This window comes from Argiope bruennichi, chromosome 9, assembly GCF_947563725.1.
Source record: "Argiope bruennichi chromosome 9, qqArgBrue1.1, whole genome shotgun sequence".
NCBI classification, from domain to species: Eukaryota; Metazoa; Arthropoda; class Arachnida; order Araneae; family Araneidae; genus Argiope; species Argiope bruennichi.
This window is the reverse complement of record NC_079159.1, coordinates 24662502-24676168: the sequence shown is the minus strand read 5'-3', so window position 1 is coordinate 24676168 and position 13667 is coordinate 24662502. Positions and strand designations below refer to the sequence as shown.

General features: G+C 28.3%; 1 protein-coding gene across 4 annotated transcripts in view; it reads right to left on the bottom strand.

The window, feature by feature from the left end:
* The window catches only part of LOC129983823 (LIM domain-binding protein 2-like), a 125828-nt gene that overhangs the window by 74772 nt on the left and 37389 nt on the right, over positions 1-13667 (bottom strand). For all 4 annotated transcript variants that reach the window (XM_056093472.1, XM_056093474.1, XM_056093475.1 and 1 more), the window contains exon 2: positions 4294-4384. The gene's annotated coding sequence lies outside the window, so the exon portion shown is untranslated. The remainder of the gene's footprint in view (positions 1-4293; positions 4385-13667) is intronic.

The following is a 13667-nucleotide window of genomic DNA, read 5'->3' as shown; positions in this document are numbered from 1 at the left end:
CAATTTAAATCCAACTGATATCTTTTATTTTGTAAAGAAGTAACAAGCAGAATAAATAAATATAAAAAAAAAGATAAAATGATAAAAAATCTGTGGTCACCAAATCTTTGATGCAACTTTTCTAAATTACTGAGAGAGAAAAATTATCGTTCGCTTTTTGATTTCTAAAAGATTTTCATCTGGATAGTTATGAAAAAAATAAATATAAAAGCTGAAAAGTGAATTAAAAATAAAAAAAGAAAGATGAAGTAACCGATATTGAAAATATAAAAATTGAGTTAATGAGAATATTAATGGGGTAACAGACAATTAAAATGAAGAAAATGTCCAAATGAGAAAAAAAAATGGAAAATGGAAATGATTATGGAACATATAAAAGGCATAAAAAAGATCAAAAGATAAAATAAAATAATTAAAAAGGAAGAAAAATATGAAAAGAAATGAATTGCAAAAATTGCACGTATAAATTAATTTCATTACAGTATTAAGTAAAATATGAAGACATTTTATTCTTTTCCCATTTAATTTTGCTTCTACGAACCATTAACATTATTCCGATAATTAAAAGAATTATAATTTGGTAATGGTTTTTAATTTCATTAAATCTACTTAAATGATAAATTGGTCTGAATTTCAAAGAAATCTGATAACCAGCAAAATAGAAAGAAAAATTACTTACTGAAACGCTTTCAAATTAGCATTTCATATCAATTTTGAATATCTATATTTTTATTAATCTTGTTAATGTAATCCATATTATTTTCATTCATTCATTTAAATATCTGACGATTCATTTTAATACATCTCATATTTAAATATAAATAATACGAATTTCAAGCAAATGCATTTCAGACTAGACACATTTTGTCGATAAAAGTTTGTGGAAGGCTTTTGGATATTTTCTGAAAAGGTGAATTAAAATAATAATAGATTTGTTTAGAAATTCAATGAAAAATATAATTCAATTTTTACCAGTATCATCGGAAGAGTTTTTAAGTAATTTCACTCTTAAATATAAAAATTGAAAATAAACCATTAAATTTTCGATGGAAGTATGTAAAAATCATTCAGATTCGCAGAAATAATAAATTAGTAAATATTATTTTCATGAATTTCAAGTAATATTTTCATATTAAAAGAATACATACTTCTAGTGGAAATATGAAAAAAGTGGGGTATAAAATGGAATTATGTTAGCAGAAAAGGAGAAAAAAAAATGGACATTCAAAGAATTTTATAAAAAATTATAACTTTCAGTTAAAATAATTGTTAGCGTTTATTTAATATAAACTTACAAATATCTTTAAAAAATAGGAATAATTTTCCAAAAAACAATTTCATATAAAAATGTCGATTGTAACATGCAATAAGAAAACGATATTATCTAAATAAGTCTTATATTATAGATAGGCCCAAGAACAATAAATAACTATAAAGACTTCTAAAAGTTTTTGTTTTTTAATAATGGCCTTTTACTGTTTTTTTCATTTCATGATTTTGTTGTTTTAGATCTTTTCGAAAGCTGTAATTCGAAGAAAACGATTTTTTTAAAAAATACTTTTAAAACTCAGAAAATTATCTTTTCTCCGAATTTATGAAAAATTTATTTTAATTCCAGCTACAATAGCTAGCACAAAATAAATACATATATTTACAACATTCACTGGATTAAACAGAAATTCGCAAGTAAATGAATGCATTATTTTTCTTTGTATATGAGTAGCAGTGTGTAAGTTAGAAATGTAAAATACCAAAAATGCTTGTAATATTTTCATTGAGAAGAATGCAACTGGATGTTAAGAAATCTTTGTAAATATGATTTTTCGTTGAACCATAGCTCAAGTTCATAAACAATCAAATTTTGAAAGAAGAAAATTTAAGTTTTTATACTGTTTTCTGTTGAAAGAAAAATACACAGTTTGATACAGATATTTAATTTTGATGTAAGAAATCACATCCAAATTTCAAATTCACTGTTTCATTTCAACAATTTTATTTAACTTGCCATGATTTATATTATTTATAAATAGCAAAATTGGTTTTTCCCCCCTCACTATTTTGTCATTAACGATAATGTTCTATTTCAATATTTTCAAAATTTAATTGTCCATTAATCAATAATCTAATTAGATTTTGGTACCATATCAGTGGCGCCATCTATTACCGATTTTGAGAAAAGAAAAGCTTCATAAAATAAAGAAGCAAAAATCATTAAGATGGAAATTTCTGCTCTTTAGTATTTCAACAGTAAAAGGATGTTATGTAAAATAAAAGAAAATAAAATACGTAAAGTAAAAGAAAAGTAATAGGTATGAAATAAAGACAAAACCAAAACGCTCATATTCTCGCTTCAAAGATAAAAATCATAATAAAAACCTATTTAAAAGAACTAAAGCACGCATAGCTTCTGGAATTTTCTAAAGTTCATCTTTTTTTGTACAATGCTGCCAATAAATCTTTCTGCTCCTTTATTTTTATTTAATTAGTTTCCTTCGAACTATTAAACTTTGGTCCACGTGCAAAAAAGAAATAAGCATTAAAATTTTTATTTACTTTTTAAAATAAAGCCATAATCGTGACAACGCGACAGAAATTCTTTGTTAATCATTATACTTTTCTATATATGATAAAAATAAGAAAAAAAAAAAGGAAGTAGATTTAAAATTATTCCATTTTTATAAAAATCAAATACCATTGCACTAAAAGGAATGGAGGGGAGAAGGGGGGGGGAGCAGTTCCTAAAACGTTCCATTTTGTAAGCGTAGTAGCTGCAATGGAGAGACAAAGAAGGTCGAATTATTGCCTAATCTTGAAGAGGAGGAAACTGCACCAATGGGCAGCTTTTTGGAAAAGAAACAGCACTTTATTCTTTAATTATGGTCGTCTAGTATTCGATTGTTTCACATCAGCGAATTCCGTCACGCTAAGAAAGGTGACTCATCAAAAGTTGATCGTCCTACGACTTGTAACTTTAGCAACTACATAATATCATGACTTCACAGTTTTATTTCTATTCAATAACAGATATCGAAAATTTTTAGTTCCTCGTATACTAAGTATATAAAGAAGAAATATAGAAATAGTCAAAAAATTTGAACTCTAGATTTTGATGAATTTCTACATATCAGACTTCCGCGAGTCCAAAAACCAGAATTATGTCTCTGCAATTATGCCCATCAATTTGGAATCATATCTGTGTATCTGTCTGTAAACACTATAACTCAAAAGTGTTTCGAGCTAAACAGATAAAATTTGGTATCTACACCAAATTTGTAAATTTTCATCCATTTAGAAGAAGTTTTCTTATTTGACTGTTCAAGTACAGGTAATTCTGAGAACTACAAGATGTAAAGATCTAGATGACTAAAATTTGGTATACAGATTTAGCATCTAAAATGCTGATCTGAATAAAATTCGGAAGCAAATCCGACAAGAGTTTGACCATCCACCGATCCGCACTTTTATATGCATGCAAAGGTGATCATTCAAGAATATAAGAAGTTGGATCAATGAAATTTGGCATGTTGTTTTGTTAGGAATTTTGAGAGAATGTTTTGGGAAGACCACTTGCGAAAGTTTTATATTCCATTTCCGCAATCATTTTCAGTGAATTTGAATCATATTGAGATATATTACAGAAAATGCAAGTCATTCTAAGAGAAATTCTGAAATTTCTTTTCTGTTTAACACATTTTGGCATCGGAATTTAAATCTTTTGAGATTTTGGGAATACAGAAAATTGTGGGTAATCTAATTTTAAATAAACTTATTTTAAATGATTTCAGATCATTTCAATGGCCACCACGAAGAGAATCTGAAAATCAACGGACTTCGCTTGCTTAAGATGGCCATTGATTAGCTCAAAATAATGAAATTCAGTTTCATAACTCGGTCAATTGCAGTTGGATAATGTTAGAATCCGTTTTTCTGTAAAATCTTAATGTGCTAATATTATTTTACGAAATATGATTCATAAAATCGATAGATTGTATAAGAATTCAGACTTCGTAATTTTTTCAGCAGCGTTTATTGACATAAACAACATAAAATACAATTTTAAAATTAAATCAAAAAGTTTGCAAAGTTAAACATTTTTAAACCTAGCTTACTATTTTAAAGTTTTTTTTATTTTATTTATTTATTTATTTTAATTTTATTTTAACTAGAAGCATATTCCAGTCCTTGTCTCTTATACTTTAGAAAATAGTTACTGGCAACGATTAGAGTGGATACACTATATTTTGCGGATCCAAAATATCTAAATATTTTTGTGAAAAATGAATAAATACTTACAGCTAAAGATAGAGGTGTCGTTTGCCTTCTTATAACACTAACTGCAGGATCAGTAATTATTCAGAACAAAGTAGACAAGAGAGATTTAAATCTGTAATTAAAAAAAATATTTTAAAAAAATGTTTCACGCTTCTTATAATAACTATAAGCAAAAATATTTCAATTAATTAAAAATAATCAGTATTTAAAATTGCTGTAAAAGTTCAATTTGTGGGCAAGATTTTATAACAATAATTCAAAAATAAAAGCTGAAGAATATAAGATATAGTACAACTTAATGTTTAGTTCAAAAAATATTAAGTACTCAACATGCATTTATGATGTTTAAATAAGAAATATTTTTCAGAAAAATCTTATATTCTAAATTTTTAATTACTCGTTTTATTCGAGTAATATATTTTCTATTAACTGAAGAACTATAGCTATTTCAGGATGAAATCTATTATCGTCTGCTGCCTTATGAAAGCTGTAATTCATTTTCTGTAAATGCTATTATGACTATTCCACCTATGACGAGTTTATCAACTTGTTTACATACCGTAACTACCTACGTAAATATCATAACCGAATGAATTTGCCTTTTACTATTTTCAGCATAAAATTCAAATTAGTTCCATCTCCTGTATAATAAGCATCGAATGCCTTTTCATTTTTTATGAATTATTTTTTCTTAGTTTGATTAAGGGATAAATTAACAAACACTTGATCAGATTCAGATTCAAGTTGAAAAAAATGTAATTTAAGATTTTTCAGCGCCAGAAAAAATTTTATTATTGCGCACTTTTCGTAAAAAGAGGCTTATATTTTAGATAAATATCCAAAAATTCAGTGTAAAGAACAATAAATCTTATCATTTTCGAAGTATTCCTTAGCGCTAACTAGAAGCAACTCATCAATGTGCACTGCAGAATTACAACATTTCATACTTTTTTCAATGTATAAATTTAATCACTAATTTATTGAATTTTTCACATTATATTTAAATTTATTCTCAATTTAAGGCGATCTTTCGCTGAGAATTTTCAATTTTTAAGAAAATTGGGGGGGGGGGAGCAGTATAAAACTCTTCATTTTGAGAAAAAAAACTTTTTCAAGGATTGCGTTTAAACTCAACTCTAATGTCTCTGTTGCGCATGCTCATTAAAATATCTCCAACACCTATCTCCTCACCAAACGATTTAAAGGAGAGAATATACAGAGAAAAGCACAGTTCCAGATACAGCTGTATCGTTTTTCCTCTATGAAAAATTCTTCCGCAAGAAAAAAATTTATAAAATAATGATTGACAAAAATTAAAAATTCTGCATATAAAAATTTTTAATTATTACATAAAATTCTATTATAAAATTTAAAAAAATAGCTATAAATAATATAGTGTATTATAAAGCATTATTTGTAAAGAAACACGAAAGTAATTTTTTAACATGGGTATTTATTACAAGCTTGTACCTCATGATTTTTTTTTTGTTGTTGTTTCTGCTGAATTGTAACTACAACTAACTAAATCTTAATAAATAAAAGTCAGAATTCCAGAAAAAAAATAGTTGAAAATCTATTTACAAGTTAAACTTTTATTTAATTAAATTAAAAATCAATAATCTATTAATTTATATAATAAATTCACATTTCTTAATTCTAAATTCTTCATTAAAATACCTTATCTTACCTTAAATCAAAAATTTAATGATATTTGTTTATTAATTCATTTTTAAGTTATTCAGAATTAGTTTTTTTAAAAAAGCAAATGCATTGTTGCGTAATGAAGTGTTATAAGTCATAGTATCCTCAAGGACTAACGCAAAAGTAGACATTGATTTAAACAACAGTAGTAATTTAAAAAAAAACTTTCAACGACCATTAATTGGCTTTAAAAGAGTTCTGCAAATATAGAAAACCCGCAGACAAAATACTACACTTGAAATGAAATTATTGGCTCGAAATTAAAACTTTTCTTAAGTAAACAAAATGGTAGACTAGTCTACAGAATGATATTATATGATGCATGTTTCCATGACAACTTAAGTTATGCAAACTTTCTGTCTGGAACTGTTCTTGTTATAAATGGACATTTGGTAATGTTTACTTGAAAAACGAAAAAGGAACTAAATATTTCATGACTTGCAGATCGGGTGCAGTTATAGTTAATTAAGGTGGGTTTACACTCAGCCAGTTATAAGACGGCCAATAAGACAATGCATGCGCAGAAAAAGGCTGATTTATGTTGGCCACAATTTCATAAGACAGATTTAGGCATTCCACGCTTGGCTATAAAATTTGGCTTATCGGCATTTTTCTTTTTCATTGCGTATCGTATTAAAGTGATGGATATTTACAAAAAGAAACATGGTAAAATAATAAAAAGATCAACATATCTAAACTTGGAAAACTATACAAAAAAATAGCAATAAAATGATATACACACACACACACAACCTCGCATCAGAAAGAACTAAGAGCAATAAATGTCAGAATTAATCTATGAAAAGTGATCGATTTTTTTCACAGGGGGGAAAAACCCCGCCAAATTATACAAACGCATATGCAGTAAGGAATATATATATATATATAGTACAGCGGCATGTTGAACTAGACCGAAGAGCATTTTTCAGCCTTCTTACGCATGCGCAGTCTACTCGCCGTCTTATAACTGGCAGAATGTAAGCCCACCTTTACGCTTTCTCACTTACAATATTTCGCTCGAATAGTATAGAGTTTTGTATTAATGACACATCATTATTCAGTAGAACAATTGTATTAATGACACATCATTATTCAGTAGAACAATTGTATTAATGACACATCATTATTCAGTAGAACAATTGTATTAATGACACATCATTATTCAGTAGAACAATTATGTTTACTGAATGTTTTTTGATAATACAATAAACCAATCAAAATTAAATATGAGGATTAAATTATAAAGTCAGATTAGTATAAAATACAAACAACATGTGAAAAACAAAAAAAATATTAATGATTGAAAATACTCATTCAGTTTCCAGGAAAAAAGACAATTTGCAGATGATTAATTGATTTTTAAAATCGCATAATTAAACTGGAGACATTTCGAATAAAAAGTCAAGAAATGCCTTCAACTAAGCAACAGAAGTTCCAATATAATGGCTTATTCAAGTAATTAAATCACAGCCTAATAAATACATTATTCTAATTAAAGTATAATCTTAAAACAATTAAAATAAACTACGCTCGACTTAAGCAAGCCTTTTGTAAGTAGCCATTGAATTAATTTGCCATTAGTTTAATACTCTGATCGTTCATTAGGAAGATCGAAGCACAGTTCTGTTTCTCTAAATCTCATTTTCTCATTAACTTTTCCGCTCAGGTCAAATAATTCGATTAAAATCATAAAAAAAGGATAAATGGGTTTGATAATGAAAGAGAACTGGTCTTAGAATATTAATATCAATAATTTCTTAGTAAGATCTTGAAAAATTAAAAAGGAAAGCATTCTTTTATAAGTTATCACTGAGGAAAAAGCACTTAATGCAAAAAAATTAATAGCTTGTTGAATTGAAATTAAAGATATTTTAATTATCTAAAATTGTTATCCTAGCTTGATTCGGATTGAAAAATCTTTAAGAAAGAAGAATTTTTTTTGTTCTTTTAAGAAAAATTTATATCAGATTAAAATACAAGTTGCCTGTTGGGTTTCAGACATCTTCGTTAATTTAAACAGTATTTTAAAAGGCTTTTAAATTATTATTTTTCTTTTATAATTCACACTAATTTCGCTCTCTAAATCAAACGGCATACAATTAACTGAACTCCAGCATCCGGATTGTTAATTATCGTTTGCAGAAAAGAACAAAAAAAAAAAAAAAAAGGTACAAATAAAATCTTCTAGAAGCAATGAAGACTTAAGTAATGAGAATTTATTAACTAATCCAAAAGCAGCAAAAGATTTTATTGAAAAATTCTAAATTGCATTGTTATAATATTATAATACAATACGTAAGCATAGAAAATGCAAATAAAATTTTATTTAACATGATTAGATTAACAGGTCATAAAGAAATTTCATTTTTCTTCTAAAAAATAATCTTTTTTCGCCACTATCCAATAATCCAGATCAGGTTAGGATTTAATTCCTCCAGATAATTGAAGGAAAATTACAATTCCGTCTGATATATGACGGTTCTAAACCCATTTGGTCTTAGAAAGGTATAAAATGTATTTAAAAGGGATAGATTGTGGCATCTAAATCTCGATAAAAATTCATATAAATAGGAGCAGCTCGGTTTCCTGGAAAGTTTTCAAAGGAAACTAGTCCATATTTGTGTGTTTTTTTTCAGAAAAAAATTGAAGAAAAACATCCATATTTTATTTCACTTATTAATGATTCGTTCCCTTATTTAATTCTTTCTATTTATAAATGCATTTAAAGCAAAAAAAAAAAAAAAAAAAAAAACTGCTTTGTTTCCAACTTTTTTGTGTAGTACCATATTTAGCATTTTAAATTGAACTTCCGAATATGCATTTTGGAATCGTCCCTCTTTTCATTAATTATTTGGGATTTAAATTTAAAACAGATTTACAATTTCGATCTTAAATGCACAGTCCAAATTCAATTTATATAGATCGTTGCGGTTTTGAATTATCGTGTTTACATATACACAAACGGAGAAATATACGTACATTAATAGACTTTTGCCCAAAATCTGACATTAATATAAAATTTTAGTGTAAAGATTAATTTATAAAATTAATAAAAAACCTTCAGTTTGTTGAGTTTTGGACTTATCACATCAGGCTATCACAAACAATCAACTGAATGATGGATTCCGTCCAAAACTTAAAACACGTATATAATTTCAACGATACAACCGCATGCTGAATTTGTCCTATGTATATCACTGCATTGTTGAGTTACCGTATTCACAAGCATTTGGATGAACAAACAGATAAGCAGAAGACAACAGTCGGGTTTTAAAAAAATATTGTTACAAATATGTAATATTGCTTCCCAGCAGACGTTTGGAGAGACAAGAAAGAATAGTTACGCAGATTCCCTCCTCCTGTTGAGTTTTGTCTGGACTCTTTGTGTACTGTGGTTGTTATTAGCTATAGATTACTACTTGTAGGCTGCTGTATGTTCTAAGTGTGCTGTGTATCGGCTGTGTTTTGTCGTCTGAGTCTTCGTGTTAATAAACGTCATTATTTGCTAATGAGGCCTGCTGATTTTTTTACACCATACATACACTACATTCGAACCCGTAGTTCGAGTTTAGCGGAATTTTAATTTTTTGTAATAATATAATAAAAAACCCTACAACTTTTGTGTTAAGACCTCATACCAAATTTCGGTTTCTAATTCGTTTCGTTTATAAGGTATTGTGTTCACAGATATGCAAATAGGCATAGCAAAAACTAGACAGATTTAAAATATCAGGATATTTTTTTTAGATTAAATGGTTGAGAATTAATTTTAATAAAAACAAAATAAGTAGCGATCTTTCTTGTAACTCATTGATTTTCAGAACGATGTCATTCACTTTTTATGAAATACTCTTACGAAAAAGAAAAGCTAATTGGGAAAGATTGTGACATCTATGCAATTAAGGAAATTGATTTCTCAAATTGGAATTAACAACTTCTTTAAGCATATTTAAAGTAGAAATATTTTTTGATTCCCATAATCCATCAATCACAAAATCTTTCTTCCTTCCTTTTTTTTTTTTTTCGGCTTAACTTGTTTTATTTTCAATTTATGAAAACTGTGAGTGATCTTAAATGCTCTCTGGGTTACTCATCTAGTTAATGGTAGCAGTCTAATTAATTTAAATAGTTCAGAATAGGAAATTATTTTGATCCATTCCGAAGAGCTTATAGACAGCAACAATAACAACAATAAAATTCTTATCATTAATTTACCATTAAAATATTTTATTAAAATTACAATAGCAAACTGGAGTCAAATAATTTTCTTTCAGAGGATATTATAATACATTTTGCGACTTACATCAAAACAATTTAAAAACTAATGCCAAAGTATTGGCTGATGATACCTGAATACAAACATCTATTATGTACATGTAATTATGTTGTACTTTCTCTTTCCTTCAAAAGCGACCTCATACGCCACATTAATAACGTTACGTCACCACTATTTTGCGGTCTAAATATTTAATAGAACTGAAAATATGAAATAAGTTAAATCCAGGCATTGGTTCCAAATACAGCAATTCCCCTCATTCAAAAATTCTTTTTTACTTTTTCAAAGAGATCTAAAAACGGAGATTCAACAAAGTCTACAGGTCGAAATTTTTAAGATTTATAATATTTTCGTTTCTTTATTGCATATGCGAAATAATAAAAGTTAGTGCTCAGATAAAGTCGTTGAACATTTTCAGAAACGAAACTGTCACGTATTGAAAAAATTCAAAAGCTTTGAAGATGAACATTCGGCAGGTATTCTACAGAGTTCGTCTACATGATTCCAAACAAATACCTTCCGGCTATGCTTTCATATAACCAAATTAAAAACCCTCAAAATGGTTATTTTATAGGTAATTTTCATGGTCCATTTATATTACTCCGTATAGATACGCATCAGCTATATATGTAAGTGCTATGTTTTGATTGTGTCAATTTAAAAATTCTGGAAATGAGCATTCCTCAGGATCTACATGATTCCAAACAGATGCCCTTCAGCTATGCCATGATATAACCACATTAAAACTTCTCAAAGTGATTATTCTATAGATATGTTTCACAGCCCATCTACATGATTCCATAGATATATGCTTCAGCTATATAAGCAAATGCTATGTTTTTACTGTGCCAAATTAAAAGCTATGAAGTTGAACATTCGGCAGGTATACTATAGAGTTCGTTTACATGATTTCAAAAGGATGCCTTTCATCTATACCATGATTTAACAACATTAAAAACCCTCAAACCTATTATATAGGTATTTTTCATGGTCCATCTACATGATTCCATGCAGATTCGCTTCAACTGTATGTGCAAGTGCCATGTTTTGATTGTACCGAATTAAAAGATCTGAAAATGAACATTCGGCACGTATTCATTCTTAAGACCCGTCTATATAATTCCAAACAGATACTTTTTTGCTATGCATTGATATTACCAAATAAAAAGCCTCAGAAATTGTTATTCTCCAAGTATTCTCTATGGTCTACCTGTATGATTCCATACAGATAAGCTTCTGCTATTCATGCAAATCCTATGCTTTGATAGTATCAATTTAAAAGCTTTGGTAATAAGTATTTTATATTTTATATGGCTCATCTACATAATTCCAAAAGATACTTTCTTGCTATGCGTTGATATTACCGAATCAAAAGTTTGGAAATGATTAGTCTGCAGGCATTCTCTATGTTCCACCTATGTGATTCCATACAGATACGCTTCTGCTGTTTATGCAAATCCTGTGCTTTGATAGTATCAATTTAAAAGCTCTGGAGATGAACATTCGGCAGGTATTATATATGGCTCATCTACAAAATTCCAAATAGATACTCTCCTATGCTCTGATATCACCAAATGAAAACCTTGGAAATAGTTATTCTACAGGTATTCTTCATGGTCCACCTACATGATTCTATAGAGATACGCTTCTGCAAAAACTATACTTTTATCGTATCAATTTAAAAGCTTTGGAAATAAATATTCCGCAGGTATTCTGATTAGCCCGCCTACATGATTACATATAAATAAGTATGTGCTATGTATGCAAGCCTCGTGCATTGATGGTACCAAATTATTTCAAGGAACAATATCTGTCTTAAGTGATTTTCGATTAAAAGCCATGCAAATTCGAACACCGAGACGCTTTCCCATTGATCAACAGATATGAATTCAGCTTTTATTATGAATAAGCGGAAGATATTAACCAACAGCTGAAAAGATTAGAATTGTTAAACTCTCCAGCTACCATATGCAGCCCCGTCCGAAGTGTCTAGACACAAGGAACGTGCTTCGAGTCATAAAAGTATGATTTTACGCTCCCATGGTTCTTGTTTACTTCATTTAGATGTATGTCATTTGCCTTTCTTTGTCCACAAACAAAGCGGCGGGGGGGGGGGGGGGGGCAGGAAGATTCGGGAGAAAAAAATTCGATTCGAACGCGCATCATTTGAGGATCATTATCTGGAAGGAAATGGAATTTGCATAAATCATATATTTATATTTTGCATTCACGGCATAATTTCTTAAAATTACAGTAAATTGCATGTGATGTAATCGCAGTGTAGATGCAAATGATATCTGAAACATCATTAACGAGTGAAAACGCATGAAATGAAGGTTCTATAAACAGCAACACTTTATATATGTTCCCATAATTCTTATTTCATGCAACTTTTGAAAAATAGCCGATGTATAATTAAAGATTCAATGCACAAAATTACTATCTTGTTTATAGCAATATTTTAAGATATATTACTTCTTTAATGCATTAAATTTTTATTGCAATATTTAATGTTTTTATTCCACACACTTTGACTTTGTCTGACTTTATCATCTTCTCTAACTTTTAAATCCTTTGAACCATAAGAACTAAAACCAGCAGATTGTTTCGATAATAGTATTACTCAGCACGCATGTCTGATTTGAAGAAATTATTTGATCTGATATATTTTTCTCCTGCACTCCGTCGGTATGCATCTTGTACATACACTCCTACATTAGCAAGTAAAAAAGTCGTCACTATATATTTTTATTTTTATTAATTTTAATTAATTAAAAATTAAATAATAATTTTCAAATGTTTTCCACCATAACTTCCAATATATTACAACACAAACCCGAGTTTTGTATAATTTTCATTTTTTTTAAATGAATACCGCTTTAATTGTTGTGAAATATTTTCTTGAATTTTGACAAATTTTTTTTCTTTATACATGAGATATGAAGAGCAAGTCAAAAAATTCTAACCCGAGATTTTGACGAATCTTCGAGTTTTAGACGTCTCTAAGTCCGAGAATCACATTTTTCGAATTATGTATATTAACACGATACACCAAAAACGCTTTAACCCTTTCTAGGGCAGTGGGAAGTATGCTTCCCACTAAATTCATCAATCTTTATATGAAATTTTGTAGGTTGGCATAAGTTCTGACACATTTTTTTAGTAAGTCAGAAACTTAGATGCTTCAGTTCTTTATCTCAGACAAAATGATGTGTCTTGATTTGTTACTTAATTATTCATTAACCAAATTAATTAATTCATCAAATTAAATTTATCTAAGCTAAATGAATCCCTTTTCTTATTCTAATTTCAAGCCTAAAAATATTTGAACATAATATGACTAGAAAAAAATTACTCTTTAAAAGGTTAAATTAGATATGTGAACTCTGATACATAGGCGGACATAGGATTCGATTTT